Consider the following 22,335-nt stretch of genomic DNA (forward strand, 5'->3'; position numbering starts at 1 on the left):
AATTAATTCATCTTCTTCTTAATGCAAGAATCTCTTCTTTAGTACTCCTCACGAGTAGTCATCTAATTTTTGTGGGAAAGAGCTAACTCTCCTTGGAGACATCCTATTCCATTGTTCTCACTTCACTCAGAATCAGTTCATGTAAGTCTTTTCAGGTTTTTCTGAAATTCACTTACTCATCATTTTTTATAACACAATGGTATTCCTTAACTTCATAAACCACAATTTGTTCATCCATTCCCCAATTGATGGACATCTCCTCAATTGCCAATTCTTTACCATTACAAAAAGGACAGCTAAAAATATTTTTGTACAGATGGGTCCTTCCCCCTTTTTATAATCTCTTTGGGATACAGACCTAGTAATGGTGTTTCTGGATCAAAGATTATGCAGTTTTATAGCTTTTTGAACATAATTCCAAATTGTTCTATTCTGGAGATCTTTAAGAACAGATCTTTTGACCATTTAGATTTTATTTTGCCTAGAAACAAAGTGTTGGATGAGACAGCATCATGAAGGGCCATTCTCATTGTAAGAATTATTGCTACCTTTTGCCTTAAAAGTCATCAAGTCTTCATTTTCATTTTATTGCCAATAAATTTGGTGGTCAGCAAAATGGATTCTTTTAAGAATATTAGATAAATTACTTTGAAAGTTAAAAATGTCAAATTTTATATTCAACTCTTCATAGTATTGGCTTGGAAAGAAAAACTATGTATAATTTAGTTTTTTAGTAACTTTAAAATCCCTTAGTCATTAAGGAAAAATGGGATCAGAACTAGAGTTTCCAATTTCTTTTGTTTTTTGGCATAATAAAGTTCTTACTAGTTTGAGCAATAATGGTAGTGAGAAAAAAACTTCTCTTGTTGATTCAGCTTTTGTAGAAGATAGGTTTATATTTAAGAATATATCTCAAAGAAAACATATCTAAATTTGCATGCAGGCTGCTTAAATTTTTTTTTCTGGTTTTCTTCCTTTGAGATATAGATGACCAGGTTTTGCTATCATTTTGAAAGGAGGGTGAGAATATGCTTAGAAGTCAGTTTTTCCAGCTTGCTGGCTCAGTGTGTGCAACCTCATTGAATCAATACAAATAATAAAATAAATGCTGTAGAATACTTGACTTGAGTGTTTAACATGCATTGTTAGCACTTTCAGTTTGGTAGGGAAGAAAAAAATTCCTGTTACAGCTCCTTTTGTAATCACTTTATTTATTTTTTTAATCTGAGCAAATTAAAGCAAAAAGAGAAAGGGGATTGTTTAGAGGAAGAGATTTTGAGCAGGATCAAAAAACTTAGCTTGGAATCTTTAAGACCTAATTATTGGGAGTGGTTATGTTTGTGTATTTGCCATGTTGTTTACCTTTGATCCAGGACCTCTTCCTGGCAGAATGGGACACGCTTTAGCAAAAACTGTTTGTTTCCTTCACTTACTGTCAAAGCACATGTTTGAATTTGTCCTGTAAGTAAGCAAGCGCACACCTCAATTAGGTTTGAGTTTTGTTCATTAATGTTAATATACTGGTTTTGTTGCCAGACTAATGGTCTATTACTATAGATTTGGTTGACTTCCTTTGAATGTGTCATAAGTGATGTTCTTTTTAACTTAGCAAAATCAAGGGCAGGTAAAAATAGTTTGGAGACTTGATGTGTTCTGAACAATGTCACCCATATGGTCAGAGACAATAACCTGGAATTGGCTGGACCATTGATTTTGTTTTCAGCCTGACTAAGTATGTAATGGGGCAGCCTGCAGCTAATTCCCAGTTCTGAGGTGTTATTTGGACAACAGGCCTTGATTATCTCAGGGTCACTGGGCAGATATTTCTCTTCTTTGCCTTCTCACTGGTGCTGCTGCCTGGAGCTTCAAGGTGAACACTGACATTTTCGGTACTGTCTTCCATGGTCTTGGCTTTTCCAGTCATTAAAATGGTACTTGAACATGGGCATTATAGGTGTATACTTCCACTCCTAATTGCTCAAACCAACATAAAGAATTACTACTTTGTTCCTAAATTCTGTACCTGAGGTACTATTCTTTAAACTATATTTGTTCTGGCTTTGCTATTTATTGTTTGGCCTTGGGTGAATCACTTGGCCTCTCATCTATAAAATGGGGAAAATAATATTCACCATCCCTATCTCTCAGGAGTACCATAAAGATCAAATGATATGATATTTGCATGGCATTTTCCAACAATAAAATACTTAGTGAATATATTTGTATTTGTATTGTCATTATTATTTTATTTCTTTGCATCTAGTGGTTCAGTGGAAAAACCTTTGAATTTGGCACAGAAGACCTGGGTTCAAATTTCAACACTACCACTAACCATGTGAGTTCGATCAAGTCACTTAACCTCTCTAGACCTCAGTTTCCTCATATACTAAATGATGGAGCTCTAAAGTGCCTTCTGACTCTAAAAATAGATGATTATATGATTTTGCCACAGCATTTGCTGAGGATAACATGTCTTTCATCCAATTCTTTGGGACAAAATTGAAAAATGGCGAATTGATGATAGTGTAATCAGAACTGGTTGAAAGGCTTAAGCTAAGAGCAGTAATTCAATTTAATTCCATAGACATTTGCTAAATAGTGTCCTAGGCAATGGGGACACAGAGACAAAACCCAAACTATCTCATGCCTACACAAGTTTATATTTTATTGGAGGGGGTCAGAGTATAATATACATACAGATAATAATAGAATACAAGACAAATTGAACAGAGAATACCAACACCATGGTGGAAGGAGAGGGGATCTGGGAAGACGTCACACAAGAGGTGGCATCTGAGCTGAACCTTGAAAGAAGATGGACTCTGAAAGGCATAGATGAGGAGGCAGAAAGATCTGCATTGTGAATGCTCAGAGGTAGGAGCTATATTGAATTTGATAAATGGCTAAGACTTTAACTTGGCTTAGATGTGAAGTCTGTCAAGTAGAATAGTATGGGAGAAAAAAGACTGGAAAGTAAATGGGAACTAGATTGTGAAGGGCTTTCAATTCCAGAGTCAAGACATCATCTTGTGATGTCATTGATCCTCTTGGAAAATGAAGGAGTTTGTATTTTACCTTATGAGGATGGAGAGCCAGTGATAGTTTTTGAGCTGGAGAAATGCCAGCTTTCATGAGCCGCTGTGAGGATCATGAATTAGAGTGGAAGTGAAACTGGAAACATGGCTACTAAATAAGAGGCTTTTAATTCACAGTACAGTTAGAAGCTTGTGGTAGCCAAGTGAATGGGAAAGAAGGGGATGAAGATGAGATGTTGAAGAGGTAGAATTGATAAGAAATAGCAATTGATTAGCTATGGAAAATGAGGCAGAGGAAGGTTTCAAGGATGATTCCAAGGTTGCCAAGCTGAATGGTTAGGAGAATTTTTGTAAAAATAGGGGAATGTGGAAAAGGGACAGGTCTAGAGAAAGAGATAAGGAGTTTGGTTTTGCACGTATTGTGTTTATTCTGACTAAGATACACTCATGGGTAGTGAATAAAGTACGACTGGGATTTAGGGCTGGGTATATATAACTGAGAGTCACTGGCATAGACATGATTAGCAGTTCAATGTCACCTTGGAAGGTGTCTATAATAACTCTTCCAGAGATCAAATGCTTAACCTTTTTATAATAACTTGGATGACTTGGATGTAGGCATAAATGGCACATTTATCAAATTTACAGATGGCACAAAGCTGTGAGGTATCTAGCTAACACATTGGATGACAGAGTCAGGGTCCTAAACATCCTGATAAGTTAGGATGTTGGGTTGTGTCTAATAAGACAAAATCTAAATGGGAAAATTGCATTTATACTTGTGTTTAAAACTCACAAATGCCAGATGGGTGAAACATAACTATATAGTAAAAATTATAAAAAAGATCTGTGGGTTTAGTGGACTGGAAGCTTGGTAGCAGTCAGAAGAATCCCATAGTTCTCAAAAAAGCCCATTCAGGCTAAGGCAGTTTCTAGAGAGATAAAATATGGGAGGGCTGTCTATGGTACTTCTTCTCAAAAACCGTCACTGACTTCTCATGCCTGTAAGGTAAAATACAAATTCTAAGGAGTTACATACTCTGGTTCCTGCTTATCTTTCCAGTCTTTTTTTCATACTAATTCTCTTAATGAACCCCACATTTGAGCCAAATTAGAGTTCACCAATCCTATATATAGTTGTGCATTCATAAAGCAGATCTTTATGACTAAAATACATTTCTTTCTCAACTCTATTTCTTAGAAACTGGTCACTCATACTTTGAAGGAACTTGCTCTTTATCTCTGTCTCATATAATTCTGCTCTGGTCAGATCATGTCTGAAATTGGATTCAGGTGCGTTTACCACTTTTTAGGAAAGTTATTGATAAGCTAGAAGGTGACTAGGATGGCAAGGAGCCTCAAGACCATGCCATATGAAAACTGGTTTAATAATTGTGGATATTTCACTTGGAGAAGGCTTAGGGGGCAGTTAGGATTGCTGGTTTTCTAGTACTTTAAGGTCTTTCAATTAGAATAGGGCTTAGACTTGTCGAATTTGGTCACAGAAGACAGAATTACAAGCAATTGGTGGAAATGGCAGAGAGATAAATTTTGGCTCAATAAGAGAAAACATTTTATTAAAAGTGAGAATCATGCCAAAGTGAAATGGCCTTTAGTAATAGTAGATTCTTCCTCATTTAAAGTCTTTAGTCAATAACTGATTGACCCACCTGTAGGAGAAATTGTGGAGAGGATGGATTCTTTGTCAACTACAGGCTGAATGAAGTCCTCCTGATTCTGAACTTCTGACAATCTTGGAATTCTGTAGTGCCAATAATATTATTTTAAAATATTTTTAAATTTAACATTCCTTAAAACTGTTTTTATCAACATCTTTTATTTTTATAGGACCATCTCCATAGTCATTCCCTCTCCTCTACCCCTAAAACTGTTGTCTCTTGCAAACAAATCGTTTAAAAAGAGAGAAAAGGCAGCTCAATAAAAATAACCAATACATTAACTGAAGCCGATAGTGTCCAATGTGATTTTTAAAAATGACTATGCATAGGTAGATTATCATATCTGACTGTTAATTAAAATAAAGTTTTCATTGACATTGAGATATTAGCTATTATTAGCCAATCTAGTACCCAAAAAATAATCAAGCATTTATTTAGTACCTTTATATGTAAGTTGATACTTGTTTATTCTAAAATTATTTATTATTATTTATATCATTACAGTAATGGTAAATCACTGTAGGCGAAAGTATCAAATGTGAGGGATTTAAGGGTACTGAACCTGGAGAAGACAAGAATGAGGAAAAAATTTCAAGTCTTCCTAAGGCAGGCTAATATGTGGAAGAAGGATAAGGCTTGTTCTGATGGGTTACTAAGAGCAAAACTAAGAACTATGAGTGTAAATATCAAGGAGTCAGATTTTGGCTCAATTTGAAGAATAATTTTCTAACCTAGGGCTACTAAAAATGCAATGGGTTGTCTTATATGGTACTGCGGTCTCTGGTACTAAAAGTGTTCAAGAAGAAGCCAGATAACAGCTTGTTGGAGCTATTTTGGCAGGGGTTTCTGTGTTACATAGTTGGATCAGATGACCTCTAAGGTTCCTTCCAACCCTAAGATTTTAAGATGCTATTATCCCCTTTCAAATTAATTAATGTGACCTCAAGAACTGTTATTCTTATTTAAATGGTTGCTTCAAAGTGCTCTGATGGAACAGATGAGTTATTAATGAGCTTCAAGTTTCTTGAATACATATATATATATATATATATACATGTACATATACGTACATATATATGTACACAAATACTTTGTTGATGTGGCAAATGAGTTTGTTGACTTTGTATTGGTAAAGGGGGTGAGTCATGGTGGAACAAGAAAGTGTATGGCACAACTCAATGGTGGGTGGCTTGTGAGAATTGTCTATGTCATAACTAATCCTAGTTGTTGGTTTTTTTACAATGAGCACAGTGTGATTAAGTTTGGATGCCTGAAGCCAATTTTTGTTTTGGTTCTTCCACTTACTAGTTGTCTGCAAATAGTCAAGTCACTTAATTTCTCTGAGTCTTATTTTCTTCCTCTGTAAAATGAGAAAAATTATACTTATTCTATATATCGCTATTAGGAAAGTGCCTTGTAAACCTTAAAGTGCTATTTAAATATAACTTGCTAACCTCTCTTGGATCTCTCTTAACTCATGTGGAAAAATAAAGGGTTGAACTAATTGACCTTCAATGATCTTTTACCTCTAAATCTATGATTTGATGATGATGATGATGACGACTATGACACAGTTAATTTCCTGGACCCCCGAAGTCCTGGAAACCAAGAGAAAAAGAAGGATATGAGTAAACTTACGATGAATATAGTCATCAACTTCCAGCTGGTTGGATGCTTTTAGAAGTCCAGGACCCAAGAGAGCTGGTGTTGTAGTATCTCAAAGTGAGACAGGATTAGACTTCATTGAGGAGGCCCCAGTCACAGAAACCTCGCCAATGCAGTATGTTCAACATTTATGACCAAATTTCTTAAAATTACCAGGTCTCTATTAACAAAGTAAGCCAGAAAACCAAATCAATGATCTGAGTAATTAAGGCAAAAGAAAATGTCTGGAGAGAGGTACCTGAAATGAGTCAGATAATGATTTTAACTCTGTCCCTTCTTCCACTGCTCTGCTTTAGATGATGACATTGGACTATGGAAGTCCTTTTGTTATAGGAAACAAGCTGGGACAATAATTCTTATAATTGATATTGGACAAAAAAAAGACATTTTACACAAAATGATGTGTGATTTTAATTTGGCTAAGTCTAACTAAGGAAAATATGTGCTGGCTATTTTGTGAAAAATGAAAATTGATTTAAGATAATCCCCAGCATTTAGAAAAGATTCTGACCTAAATTAGCAGTAGTCCAAGGACCATTATTATTTTCAGTTGAACCTTACCCATATCCATCCCCACATTTTGGAAAGAAAACACAGCCTTTGCAACAAAGTTCCTTTGTTTTCACTGAACTAAAAATGTGCTGTATTTAGACCAAACAATAAAAATAAACTACCAAACTACCTTCTAATGCATGGGGGTTCTGGAGAGAGGAAACCATGGGTATTTAGAGGCATAAAGTGACTCATTGTGCTAGTTAAAGAATTTTATAAGGCTAGCTCTGTGGGTTTGAGTTGCATCTGTTACCTTTTCAGCCAGAACCGAGGGGTATGCAGGGAAAAGAATGCTGGATTGAATCGTGCCTCATACAGAATGCCTTGTACTTCCCCAGAGTTTCTAAATGAGATGTGTACCTAAGGTAGAACAAAAAGTTCAGTCTTTCTTATTGTATGAATTCCACTTAAGATATAGTCCCATTGAGCACACCAAGTCACTCTATTAATCCAATTAAGTTTTAACTTGCAAGAATAATAAATTAAAGATGTTTTCCAAATATAATCTTTGATCCTTTAAGGTGTTTTAAACAATTTTTGTTTTTCCTCACTTTTTTTTTTAAAGAACACTACTTATACTACTGCCAGTTTGTTAAAAAAAAATTTAAAAGCCATAATAGATGGGGATATTGTGTTTGTAAATGTAGAACAATGAAATAATTGTTTCTTATGGTTTTAACTTCCTGGAAAAAAAAAAGTCAGATCAAATGGTGACAAGAGTGAGTTGAAAATAGTTTAATTTGTAGTCAGAAAGTGCATTTCTTCTTTAACAAAACATGTGACTGCTACTGATTTCTCTCCCCTTTTTTCACTTTGTTTTTTCTCTCTAAATTTTCAGGTCTCTTTCATGAATTCAAAAGCAACTTATCAGTGATTTCTGGGTGCTGGGGCTGATTTTCTTGTGTATTTGTAAGTATTGGTTTTATTCCTTCCATTCTTTGATATAAAATGGTTTTAAAGTTGTAGTAAGGCACAATGCTGAATGCCATCTAATGCCTTCTAAGTGAAAGCTTAGAAGAGGCTTTATATGAGTAGTTGGGAAGTTTTGGAGTTGTGGGAGCAAATTTAAAGGTCTCAAGAGAATTTAATTTCTTGGGTGGAATATAGTATACATAGAAAAACTCTTGGGTTTTTCATGCATTTCCAGTGACCCTCCCTGGAGTTCATTACTTTATACACTATTTTATAATACACTAAAAGGTTAATTTCTGACCACTTGGAGTCAAGGCTCACTTATAGGAAAGGATTTTTTCAAAATGGCTGGACTTTCCATTACACTAATTTACCTTATTAAATGTCTGCAGTCTGTTGATCATTGGTAATCTTGTCTTGGAACATGCCATTGTTCATTGCATCCCACTGAGATTACACAGTTCTTAATGTGTCTTCAGTGTATCCTGTTCTTGTGCCATGAAAATCAAGATGGATGAATATGTTGGTATCTGAACTGTGGTGCTTCTAATTTCTTTATTGGCCAGTGGCAGATTTAAAACATAGTTGCCTGAGAGGTAGAAAAGGATTCAGTTTTCTATGCTACTTGTTAAAAAGATACAGTTAACAAAAAAAAAAATCAAATGCCTTTCAACAATCCATTAAAATAATTCAGATTTTCTTTCCCTCCCCATTTTTTTGGGAGGGGAGGAAAGGGACATGTGTCCATACTGTGATTTCATTAGTAGAGAACTCTAGGTGTGTAAATTATAGTCATTGATGGAAAGTCAACTTATCTGTAACTTAGAATTTTGGAGGATTTATTGGAATATTTCTAGGTTAAGTGACTTACTAGTGGTCTTTAAGGTAGCTTATGTTAGAGACTAGACTTTTGTAACCCCAAAACTAGCCTTCTTTGCACTATAATGTTGCCTTTCTTATTTTTTCAAATGTGTTCATTAATGTAAAAGTACTTTTAGAGAAAGTAGTATATCATGAGAAGTTTCTGCAAAGTATACAGAACATATAATATTTATGTGTTCAAGTATTTTGAAATTAAGAATACTAAATTAATATGTGTACTAGTTGGAAGAAGAGCATTGATGTTGAAGAAGGAGCTCTTTTAAATTGGCATCAGCAGTTACAGGAAACTTAAGTCTTCTAGTACACTGCTGTAAAGGGTTTTTAGTAGAAAATTCTTTTAATAAAGGGCTTGTCTCCATAATATAAAAAAATTAAATTATGAACTTGTACTAAAATGAATTCATTTTAAAACATAAAGCAGCAAAATGTATTTAGAGCAAGATTTACTTTTTTCATATTAGCATTAAATATTTTGAACCAATATTTTAAAATAAATAAGAAAATTTAAAATGATTTAATCAAAGTTGGTTTTGAGCACTTTAGAAATGAACAAGTACTTACTTTTTCTCTAAAAACTCACTACTTATATTTTATTGTTTGAAGACACAAGTCTTGTGGAAAGCATAGTGGTGTATTAACTATGTGGTGCATTTGGATTAAAAATAAGCTTTTAATTTGTGCACAGTATCATGGCGAGGATTATGAGGCAAAGTAGATGGAGAAATAAATGTGGATAAAGTATCTTTGAAGGGCTCTTCTTGGAAACAGATAATTCTAAGGATTTAAGCTTATCCTGTTTTAGAGATCTGACTGAATGAAAATAGTGCTCTCCTGGTCTACATTATTTCTTCTTAAAAATACAGTTTCTGCCTCTCTGTCTCATCTGCCTATCTCTATCTCTCTCCTCTATCATCTTTTTAAAAATTCTCTTTTGCCCCTTTATTCAAAACAGTATCTGTTTACATTTATTGTGTTGTCTTGAAATGATTTCATCCTTTATTTGTCAGCGTTCTAGCTGATATGGTCTTCACCAGTAATTTGTTTATAAATTCCTCATTATTTCTTTTATTAAGACATTTCAGTGGACACTTAAAAGACAGTCTGGCAGGACAGTATCTTTAGTTTTCTCTTTCTCTTCCTACAGATCCAACATTTAGAAGGCAGACTTAGAGTCAGATGGAATCCCATCTCTAGAAATTTTCTCATGATCTGATAGTTAAGAGACTCAAAGAAGTAAGGAGAGATTTTCAGTTCCCATTCTGAGGTTTCTTGAGATGAATGATTCTTGGTTTCTTTTAAATCTTAAGGCAGATTTTATCTGGGTGCTTGGGTGGTACCTGTTCAGGACACAAAAAGACCAAAAGAAATTGTTTTCTAAATATAAAAATAGCCCTATATTATTAGTTTCAGAGAAGAAATGTTAGTGTCCTCATGAAATAGCCCTAAGAAATTAGTGAGGCAGCTAGCTTCTTGACCACAAAACATTTTATCAAGGAAATTGAAAAGGATATTTTAAAGCAAAAGTTCTTTACCTAGAGATCAAAATTTGTTTTTTTAAAAATATTTTGGTAACAGTATTTCAACATAAGTTTCCTTTGTATTCCTAAGAATCTAAATATCCAAAATTTAAAATAATCCAAGTAGGGATCCATAAGCTTCCCCAAGCTGCCAAAGGATCTATGACACAAAAAAAGGCTAAGAACCTTTGTTTGAAAGCAACCCGGCAAGCATTAAGATTAATCAACCACAAAAAATTAACATGGCTTCCTGAATTGTCCATAGTTCCAGGCTCTCCCAACCTCACAGATCACACAGGAATCTGCCCAACATTGATACAGATAGGTGAGGAGCTCCATTAATAGAAATTCTTATCTACTCTCTGTTGGAGACAATCGGAAAGGATCGGTAACCATGTCTTCTTTCTTAGGGCCTTCAATTTCTGTGGCCTGGAGCTGCTTTAGTTGCTACATGATCTAAGGTAGAAAGTTATACCCCAGAGGTGAGCCTGCAGAAGTTACCCCGGGAGATAAGGATGTGGATATTGTTTTGCACATCTATAATGGATGGGCAACACCAAAGGTGTATGAGGACTGATTGCCATCTTAGCAACTCAAATCTACCATGTGGGTCAGAAGAAGGAAAACATTCTGAGAAAAATGACTATCTTTTTAGGGGCTTTGCCTGATTCTGGTTTTTCTTTTTCCTTAAAAAATGAAAAACAAAAAACTTTATGCTTGAGGATATAAAAAATGCTTAACAGTCAGAGGAGTATAAGTCAATAAGGACACACTTCAGCTATATAGATAAAGACACTCAACCTTATCTGATTCATTCATTTTCACGGGAGCGATAAGTGATCAGTAAAATATTCTATAGTGCATGAGACATGCTGGTTCTATAGAATGACCTGAGCTACTTGACAGCTGATTGCTGTTCAGAAAGCCTTTTCTTAGTTTAGACTCCCCATTTGTCTTTGCATATCCCCAATATTCTCGGCAGGACTTGTGCCCATGTTTTGGTGCTTTATTCCAAAGCAAACTGGAATGTATCTCAAATCTGGAGCAAAATCTCCAGCTCTGTTCTGGCACTGTTTCCATCCCCTAGTTCTTGTGCATCATACTACTCTCCCCTCAGCATATACTCTGGACTGTCTCATCTCATGTTTATAATAATGATGATGACTATAGATATTTGGAGAGCACTTTAAGATTTGGAAAGGTTTTGACAGATATATTACATTTGATTCTCACAACAAGCATGTAAAGTAGATGTGATTTTTACCTACATTTTCTAGACGAGGAAGCTGAGGTAGGGTGGTTAAATGACTTGCCCAGGTTCACACAGTAAGTATCCCAATCAGGATTCAAATTTGCTTCTTCCCTGAGCCTAAGTCTAGCATTCTATTCACTGTAATGCAGTGCTTCTCTAATAACTTGTTCTCTTCTTCCTCATTATAATCACACAGGTCATAAGTAGAAGCATGCCAAAATACATTCCGACTGAAATTTTTAAAATTGCATTGATTTTAAAATATAAAAATAAATTAATTTCTCTTTTAAAATTGTGTTTTAAAATGGAAAGAAATTCATTTAAAAAATTCTGCAGAGAAAAGTCTGTGATTCCAAAGACAAGTGGGTCCTAGTGCATCCTCTTTTACAAAATATTATTCTAGGATAATCTTGACATAGAGCAGGTAAATAAAAAAGATGAGCTGTGAAAATCCACAAATAGGTCTTGAATGCCATTTTCCATGACAACGGGCACTGCCCCATGAAAGCATTAATGCTGGGAATGTAAGGAATTTAAAATTGTGCCTTCTCAGTTTTACTGTTGTATGCTCATGTTAATTAGAGATATACTGACATTTGAAGTATCTACATTAGTACACACAGCTACTATACATTTGTGAACTGGGCCCAGAAATCTACTTTAATTGAAAGCAGTTTGCTAATCTGAATGTGCATAGCTTTTACTTTTAAGCATCTAGGTTTTATAGACTAGGGTCTTTGGCTACTTGTTCTTCTTTCTGTCTACTCTTCCCATTCTGTTTCCATTTTCTCATTTCTTGATTTCTCAGAGATGTTTGGGTGCTATATAGATGCTTTTTATGATTTAAAAAAATTCCTCCTAGCTTCTACATGACATGGCAGATACTGATTTTGAATACTCTGTTTACTTCTGACAAATTATTGTTTTGTCTTATAAACCTTCTGTGCCCTAGCAATAAAAGAACTGCTAGAGTCTTTAGAATGAATTAGGTAATAGGTAGGCTGTAAAATTTACTTCTTTGGAAGTCTTTAAACACAGGAGTGAGAAAGACTGATTGAACTTATCTCTTTATCCCAGTTTGAGGCAGATATGCCTTTTGTCTTGGGGATGGACTAACTGTCCTCTGGAATGCTTTTCTGGCCCCTGAACTCTTATGTTTTCTTTTTCAGGCTCCTTAAAATAAAATTAAGAGTCTTTATTATTTTTTGCAAGCTCATCAACTATGGAAATCTGCCTGTCAGGATTTCTAACCTAATTGTTTTGTGCTGGTTGCCTAATGAAACTCCCACACTTATTTACCTCTCAGGCTAAGCTCTGAAGATTGCATAAGACCAGTCAGACAGAAGAAGCTTCCTTTCCAGTAGGCACCAAAATGAACTGCTCCAAAGAGCAGTCATTTACAATGTCTTAGAATGGCTTCATTAAAGGAAGGACTAGGCTACTCTAGGATGCACCCATTGAGTACTGGGACTATTACTGAAGGGTCACCCAACATGGTTGCTTTGGTCTATTTTTAATCTTCATTAATCTCTCCCAGGGATCCAGGCTTCCGAGTTCTTTATTCTTTTCATGTTGCATGCTACATATTGTGCTACCCCAGCACATTCGGTAATTTCAAGTTAATTGCTCAATTATCAGTGATAGTCATAAAGCACTTGACACATGCGCAGTTGAAGATTCAAAAAATTTCAAAATAGGTTGGTATTTCATAATCTTAAATATGAAATATGCCAGTATCTGCAGGCATAAAAATATACAGCGAGGCATTTCAGGGAAGGCAAAAACCTACTCTTAAAATCAAAGCTTTTGTCTGGTGCTGAAATGTTTCATCTTCACTAATTTTCAAACATCATATCTCAATCTGACCCTGGTTTGCCTCACTACTGTCAAAAAACTTGTAATGGTTTGAAAACAAGAACGGAAGGGAAGCCTTATCACCCACCTCAATGTGGAACCTTATGAGAAGGTTCTTCATTGTTGAGTAGAGCTTGGTGTAAGACAGATCCTTCTTGGATATTATCCAAGGGAGTTGACTGGATTCATCCATTAGACTGTTCTGTGGAATTGACCCCGAGGAGATTATAATAAAGAAGCTCCAGTGAATTGACAATTTGTCCAAAATTTTTAAGTTGATGGAAAATACATTGGTGGCCCTCTGGGAAGTTACTCTGAATGCTGCGTGATAATGTTGTCACAAGCCTCCAGGTTAGCTTAGCTTACATATCATGGCAAAATAATTATTGTAACTCTTTTGGAAGCTAGGCAAAGTGTCATTAGATTTTTGCATTAGTATTCGGTTTAGGGTTTTCTCTAAAGTAGTGCTAACAGCTCATTTTTTAGATGCTATTATAGTACTTTCCCATTTTTATAGTACTGTAGTAAAGCTGAATTTACTAGCTACATTCGAAGGTGGAGTGAAGCTGCACAAGAGTCAACATTAAAATGATTCACTGCCCTTTGGAGGAAAAGTCTTCTTAACTTGAGATTGGATACAATATGGGGCTTGGGGGCAATTTTATAAGAGCTACTAATAAATTTGAATATTATCAACAAAAGCTGTTTTTTCAACTTTTTTATAAAAACTGAGCAAAGTGGCCTGCTTTTCTTCTTGTACTTTCAAAATAAATCCCATTAGCATTTATAGGAATTATACCTCTATTTCAGAAGGAAAATAGAGTCAATGGTCAAAAAAGGATTGTGGTCCCCAAAGTAAAGGGGGTATAAAAAGGTCCACAAGAAAGGATTGTTACTTACCTGGAGATAATGTCCTTTGCTAAGTAACATCTCCACCCCCGCCCCCCAGATGATGAGAAAAAAAGTCCAAAAGAACAGAAGTATTATGTTTGGAATCGGAAATAAATATACATTAGATTCTCTAGTCAGCACATTCCTATTTCTAAACATTAGTTTAATTCACACATTCATCTGTACTTGTTGCTCCACAACTGTCACTCCACAACACTGTCAGTGTTCCATTTGTCAGAAAACACACATTTCTTTTTATTCTGAAACATAAACAGAACCTTTCCACCACTACCCCCTACTGAGTCCTTGCTGGTCTTTCAGCAAAAAAAAGCTGTACTTCCATTTTGCATGGAAATAAATGTTTCCAGTGTAGACAAAATTGTGAAATCAAAAAGATGTTCATTTTGGTTTCCTGAAGATTTTCAAAAGTGATGGTAACCATTGGGATGTGAAAGAGTTAAGTTCTAAAGTCTGAGATTTCATAGACAACTGGCAAGGAGGCCTTGCCCTCAAGGTTTAATCAGCCACGAAGAGTTTATTCTTATGATGTAATGCCAGTTATTTATTATTATTATTTGTTCAGCACTGACAGAAAGTTTGGCACTCTGTTGAAGAGAGACTAAAAGGAGATGGTCTCTTCCCTAAAGGCTTAAAACGTGATATGTTACTAGAGAGTTTATGTAGGTGGAGTTTTCTTTGGAAACAGACTGGACTGGAGTTAGCTCTCTCTTCTCTTTCTCTCATTTCTTCTACTCACATAGTTTTATTTAAACTCAGTTGAATGAATCCATTAATAAAAGCAGTTTTTCTATTTTTAATTCACCTCTGGGCTCTTTTCTACCTTTGGAATATACAAACACAACAAAAAGGTATGTCTGACAGTTAATTATTATTTTTCCCCCTCGAAATCTAGCACGGCAGGTAATTAAGAAACAGCAGGAATGGAATCAAAGTTTGTGCCCCTATAACTGCCTATATCAGACAGAAAATAGCTTAAAATGAAAATAGGACATTTCTTTTTATGTGGCAGCAAGTAGATAATATAGTGCTGGCTGGGATTTTTTATTGTTGTCATACCTTTTATGAGTTAAAGTATATAATAAAATGAAATGTAGAATTCAGATACGTTAGTCTTCCCATGTGGAGTGCTTTTCTTACCTTATGTATATATTTTTTTACATTATGTTCATGTTTTACTTACAATAGAGAGATACAATTGATTTACAACTGATGTCTCCCCAAGTTTGCCATCTAAAATACTAACAAATGCAAAATCAGGGAATAGCTGAAAACTTTAAAAGATTGAAGCACTAGGAATGGTCGCATTAGGAATTCATGGAAAGAAGAAAGCATGAATTGTGGTTGATTTAGGGAAGGCATGGGGAAGCTATTATGGAGTTGGGGGAAGCTGTAATGGAAAGGAATTTACAGGTTGAGGATTTGTAGAAGAGAAACAAAGGGAAGGGAAGAAAGGAAGAAGAAAAGAGAATCCTGGGTGGTGACCTGAGTTGAGAGGAAATAGGGAATTTGCAGAAGACTTTAAAAGTCATGTGAAGGGCATACTGGAGACAAGATCTGTGGATATAGGTGAATTTGCAAAAGAAAAAAAATTATGTTTCTCCCACTTTATTATGTACTATGGAAATGGGGAAAGAGGGAAAGGGAGTGGCTATAAATGAATATGACTGACTTGTCTCACGAGTCAAAAAATGGAGCAGAAGACTAGTTGGAGATGTAGATACATTCTTTAGAGTCAAGAAGTGGTTAAATAAGATTATGCATTTTATTTTCTCTCTTCTGTTGTTTATTGACTTAGCTAAGAATCTCAAAGACTAAAATTAAGATGTACTTAATTTTATTTTCTTAATATGTATTTTAAATTACTTCTTAATTATGGTTTGTGACCCCACTGAATATGGGGATTGTGAAATTATGATTTATTATGATTAAATGTTTGATTTGTATATATTATATATACCTATATATCCAGGGTCATGTAAAAATTTCTCAGGTATAAAAGGGTTGTGAGTAGGAAAAAGTTTAAGAAATTCTGGTAAACCATAGCTTTCTTGAAGGCAGAGATTGTTTTATTTTTGTCTTTGTTTCCCTAATGTTTAGAGAAGACCTTTTTTAAGTGCATAACAGAATATGTTTATTGAATTTAATTGAATTAAACTGCAAGGGCTTAGGGAAATGGGCCCCACTATGTAAAGAAATTGTTGGACAAAATTCTACCTTTATTTTTCATTTTGAGTGAAAAATGCATGTAGATGTAGAAGAGAGCATATTTTTAAATTTAATTAAACAAACATGTATTGAGTCCTTTCTGTGTGCAGGGCAGTGATCTGGGTGTTAGGGAAAAAATCAATATAATCACTACCCTCAACGATCTTACAAGACTGCTGAGATGATATAAAACACATAGATAGACAAGTAAATACCAAGTAATTTTTGAATGGAGAGGATACTAACAACAAGAGGAAAAAGAAAAGGTTTCATTAGGGAAGGTGGCATTTGAAACTGGGCCTTAAAGGAAGCTAGGAATTCTGAGAAGTGGATATGGGGAAGGAGTGCATTCCAGACGTAGACGTTTGGCATATGCAAAAAATACAGAGATAGGAGATGGCATGTTAAATTTGGGGGACAGCAAGTAGGGAGTGCTTCAAAAAGTGCATGAGGGGAGCAATATGAGATGTCAGGAAAAGTAGAGAACAAAATAAATAAGAACTTTAACATTCTTTTTCTTTTTCTTTTTTGTTAAAAATAAGAGATTTGGGGCAGTTAGGTGGTGCAATGGATGGAGCATCATCCCTGAAGTCAGGAGGACCTGAGTTCAAATCTGACCTCAGATACTTAACACTTCCTAGCTGTGTGACTCTGGGCAAGTCGTTTAACTCAACTGCCTCAGGAAAAAGAGAGAGAGAGAGAGAGAGAGAAAGAAAGAGAGAGAGAGAGAGAGAGAGAGAGAGAGAGAGAGAGAGAGAGAGAGAGAGAGAGAGAGAGAGATTTTGATTTATAGATTTTCTTTTTATAGATTTTCCATTGTATTCTTTTTCATACATCCTCAGAAAGCCATTAACAAAGATTAAATGACAAAAAAAAGAAAGAGAATGAGGGAAAAAATTCAGTAAAACTGAACCATACATAGAAAAATTCTGATACATGCAGTATTCAGTCTCTGTGAACTTTCTCCATTCCCATATAAAAGAGTTGGGAGAAGGTATATATTTCTCTTCCTTAGGATCAAACTTGCCACCACAACACAATGCCTACAGCATTTAGTTTAGATTATTTTGTGGTGGGTATACTCTCCAATCATACATTTGCAGTCTTTGTGTATATTGTTTTTTCCTGGTTCTGCTTATTTCACTTTGCATCAGTTCATGTGAGTCCTTCCATGCATTTCTATATTCATTAAGTTCATCATCTGTCATAGCGTAATAATATTCCATTGCATTCATGCATTATAATTTGTTTAAAGGCTATGTTAAGGAGTTTGTATTTTATGCCAGTGGCAACTGGGAGTTTGGAGCAACAAATGACAAGGTTATACCTCTGACTTAGGAGTGACAATGTAGAGAACAAATTGGAAAGGAGAGAATCTGGGAAATCAATCTAGTAGCTATTGTTCAGGTGAGAAATGATAAAGTTCTAAACTAAGATAATGGCTTTCTGAGTGGACAGAAGAAGACAGATGGGATAGATTCTGTGGAGGTAGAATTAATAAGATTTGATCTTATTAATGACTGATTGGATCTAGGGGCTAAATAAAAGAGTAAGAGTTGAGGATGAGTTGGAGTGGACATACCTGGGTGATTGGAAGGAAGTTGTGGAGGGACTGATTTGAAATGAAATATGAATTCTGTTTATGACAAATTGAGTTTGTGTGCTAATGGGACACCTAAATGAAGATGTTTCGCAGGCAGTTGGTGAGCTGGGACTGGTGTTCAGGAAAGATATTAGGACTAAAAAGTGACTCAGGGTTATCTGTATAAATGTGATAATTGAGCCCACAGGAGCTGCAGAGATTATCAAGGGAACATAGAGAGAAAAGAAGAAGGAAACAAATCCCATCTCTTCTTCTTACTACTTGTGTAACTGCTGGCAAGTCATTTAATCTGAGGGCCTTAGTTTCTTCATTTATAAAATGAGAGTTGAACTAAGACCAACTTTTTTCCAGCTTAAAAATCTCACTTTGTCCTTACAACTCTGGGACAGAGGTTCTATTATTATAAGAGGTAAAGTGACTTGCCAAGGTCTTACTGCTAGCAATTATCTGAGTTCAGATATGACTCCAAGTCCAGTACTTTATCCACTGTGTCACACACTTGCTAGTTCCAGGAACCTGTGGAGTCATACCTAACGGCTCTTCTTGAGGAGGATGAATTGGGCCAGCTGTGTGACCCTCTTTGATTTCAATGGAAATTCCAGCCTTTTGGAAGCTTTTTCTGAAAGCTTTTTATTCCCATTGTCAAGGGGACATTTTGGGGCTTTGTACTTCAGCATTTTGATGGCTCTTGGTGATGGCCCTCCCACCAACTCCACTCTTCTTTCAGATCCTGGGCAACTTTCGTCCCTGTCATATGTACATCCTAGAGGGTCTTCCTCTGGTTCTCTCTCTCTCTCTCTCTCTTTTTTTTTTAATAGTTTTTTTTTTATTTTAACTATGTGTAGGTCTTTTTGTTTCTTTTTGTTTTTATTTTTCTTTTCTTTTCTTTTTCCCCTGAGGCTGGGGTTAAGTGACTTGCCCAGAGTCACACAGCTAGGAAGTGTTAAGTGTCTGAGATCAAATTTGAACTCGGGTCCTCCGGAATTCAGGGCTGGTGCTCTATCCACTGTGCCACCTAGCTGCCTCTGGTTCTCTTAACATTAAGCAGGTACCAATAGAGTGCACAGGCTCTCTACCTGCCTGTTCCTCCTCTCTCTGACTGCATGAACCACTCTTCTCCTTTTCTGGAGTTCATTCTTTTCTTTGGTCTATTTTATTACAATTTTGATGATTAGTTAACAGTAGGTCATAGGTTCAGCCTGTTTGTGCTTTCCATCATGCATTTTCCCTTCATTGCTCAGAGCCACCCCCAAGATCAGTTTTTCATAGTCAAGTATTTGATTTTTGTTCCAGACCTATAATTTTATCAGCCTAGGAAGTTCCTCAGAGGTAGGTCAGTAATTCATCTGTAACAATTTTATAGAGTTGCCTGGTGTGATTGAAAGCTAAAATGGCTTACCAAAGTCAACAAGCTAGTATATGTCAAAGGCAGGACTTGAACCCAAGTCTTCCTGACTCCAAGGATAGCCATCTAGTTATTACTCCTTGCTATTTAAAAAAAAAAGTTATTCAAAAAGCAGGGATTTTTTTTTTTTTTTTAGTTGTGACTGATTTTTTGTGAGTCCATTTGGGGTTTTCTCAGCACAGATAGTAGAGTGGGTTTCCATTTTATTCTCTGACTCATTTTACAGATGAGGAAACTGAGGCAAATGGGGTTAAAAGACTTACCCAGGGTCATTCAGCTAGTCAGTGTCTGAGGCTGGATTTGAACTTAGGAAGGAGAATCTTGTAGGCCCACTGTCTCCTAGCTGCCTGCAAAAGGCACTTAGTTACTCTCCATTTGTCTTTCTGCTGCCTACCCATATGCAGCTGATTCCTGCCACCTGTGTGCCTGGAGCCCCAGGCAGAGACACCCTTTTGGCTAAGTGATGATGGCAATACCGTACCAAGTATTATCCATGTACAATCCTCCCAAGGGTATCTTATCCTTCATTTTGTGCAATCAAAGAATCTGAGAAATTGTTGGAAGTGATTTTACTGTTCTGAGATGAGGGAGATAGGATAATTAGAGCTAAATTAAAATCTGCTTTGCCCCAGCAGGTTACTGAACCCTGAATTAGGATTTGATAGAATTTGAGGGATATGGCTGCTTTGTCTTCTGAGGATAAGAAAGAAGATATAATCAGAATCAAAAAGAAAACATATTAGTTTCATTTTTTCTTTTTTTTTTCTTATTAGTTTTAATTAGAGGACTTCTTGTGTGGTACTTTTCTTTTTGGTCCCATGATTTCACCAAGCTAGGACAATGTGCCCTGAACATATTCCCTTTACTACTCTGAGTCTTAGAGGAGTGTTAGGGGCCACCAAGAGGTGATGTGGCTTGTTTAGGATCATGTCACTGATTTAGGATTTAAACCCAGGTCTTCCAGATTAGACATTGATCCACCGTATGACACTGTTCCATAGTTCTAAATTATACACCTATAAACCTGCAGTCTGGGACCGGATCTCTTGCCATGCTCCTCTTCACTTCTCCCATGTAATTGAGTCCAATCCTACCAAAGTTAATTCAAAGAAAGATTGATGAAGTTCTTAGCGTGAGGATGTTCCTATACTAAGTGTAGAGGTATAATGATTTAATTACATAAGACAAATCATTTAATAACTTTCTTCTATTCAGAGCAGGTACTAGGTACTAGGTACTAAGAAAGATATATTTATATACTTTATACCCCATCTCCTTTCAGCTTCACAACTACCTTGTGAATTAGGCACTTCCTTCTGGCATTATTATCTCCTTTTATAGGTGAGGAAACTAGGGCTGAATGAATGACTTAGTTAGAAAGTTATGTATTTAGTAAGTTTTCCCTAAGTCTGAAAGAGTAAAAGAAGCTCTAGGGCCAGAGGACTGTGCTCCAGTTCTGCTTCTGATGCGTACTATTTGTATGATCTTGATTGAGTAAGCCTCCTTGAGTCTCAGTTTCCTCATATGTAATATGAAAGGGTTGGATTATTAGAGGTTCTCACCGTGTGATCCAAAACCCTGCAGTTGTTCCTGTGACTCCCTCAGAGATTCTGTGAGGTCAAAACTTATTATAATAATTTTGTTGTTCAGTTGTTTTCAGTTGAGTCTGTGACTCTTCATGATTCTGTTTGGAGATTTCTTGGTGAAAATATTGGAGTGGTTTGCTATTTCCTTTTCCAGTTCATCTATTTATTTATTTTAATACTTATTTATATTTATTATCATATTGCTTATTATTTTATAACATCAACATTTTAAGTTCTAATATTGTAAATTTTGGTAAATATAATTGACATAAGCAAAATCTAGGGTTTTCATAATTTTTTAAGAGTGTAAAGAGGTCTTGAGACCAAAAAGTTAGAGAAACATTGACTTAGATGGTCCTTAGCTCTAGATGTGTACTTCTTTGATAAATACTTACATGGAATCAAGGTGCTATGTGAGTTTGTGGGGAAGTTGGGATAATTTATTATTGACTGGAAGGATTAGGACAATCTTAAGAGAAGCAATGGTCCTTAAAAGATGAGAAGAATTTTGATAGAAAGATATGGTAGGGATGTTATTATTTCTTTTTTTTTTAGGAAATTCAGAGAAGCTAGGAATCATGGGAACAGTTTTTTAGGAGGGGGAGCAAGTCATTAATTCTCTTCGACCTCAAACATAAAGGGGAAGATTTCCTAAGGGGGAAGAGTGAGAGATAGGAATTTTAAAAGTGGGTTGAAGTGCTTTTGGAGGACTTTGACTATTTCGCTAAGGATTCTTGGTGGAGAATGGTTCCCTGTGAATGGTTTGACTTGTGTGAAGAGACAAAAAAAGGAGGAATTAAGGGGATGGATGTGATGCGAAAGCTTGAAATACTAGATCAAATCCAGATGTGCTTAGAAGAAAAGGGCCATCAGATGAATGCCAAGCTGATGAAATGGCAAAGTTTGCAGCATTCTGAAGGAACAACACGAAGGTGCTAGCTGCTTTCCCGGCACACAACATTCACAATGCTTCCAGTGTTTGCCTGGATTTATGACAGTTACAGGATGATTGAATGGATAACAGACAGTAGTGGTTTGTAGACTACCTTTGGTTAGCCCTAAGTCTTGGTATATAGCAGGGAAGCACATCTTCACTGATGAATTTGTCTATCCAATGGCTTAATTACTAAAATTCCATGTGTTTCTCAAAACAACAAAGGCTCCTCCCCAATATGTTCCAAAAATATTTTTCCTATTCTGTGGCAACACTGCACCCACCGTCTGTTGGGGACTCTCCACGAATACACACATCTCAGGGCCTTGCATTGGACCGTCT

At 35.8% G+C, this 22,335-nt stretch overlaps 1 protein-coding gene across 18 annotated transcripts in view; it reads left to right on the forward strand.

Moving 5' to 3' along the window:
- Nucleotides 1–22,335, forward strand: part of SOX6 (SRY-box transcription factor 6) — a 701,644-nt gene that overhangs the window by 160,633 nt on the left and 518,676 nt on the right. For 16 of the 18 annotated variants that reach the window (XM_074275215.1, XM_074275217.1, XM_074275188.1 and 13 more), the window contains one exon: nucleotides 7,770–7,840. The gene's annotated coding sequence lies outside the window, so the exon portion shown is untranslated. Of the gene's footprint in view, nucleotides 1–666; nucleotides 2,336–7,769; nucleotides 7,841–22,335 lie in introns of those variants that run through there. The other 2 variants (XM_074275192.1, XM_074275201.1) reach the window with 2 other exon arrangements.

The sequence above is a fragment of the Sminthopsis crassicaudata genome, chromosome 6 (assembly GCF_048593235.1).
Source record: "Sminthopsis crassicaudata isolate SCR6 chromosome 6, ASM4859323v1, whole genome shotgun sequence".
Classification (NCBI taxonomy): domain Eukaryota; kingdom Metazoa; phylum Chordata; class Mammalia; order Dasyuromorphia; family Dasyuridae; genus Sminthopsis; species Sminthopsis crassicaudata.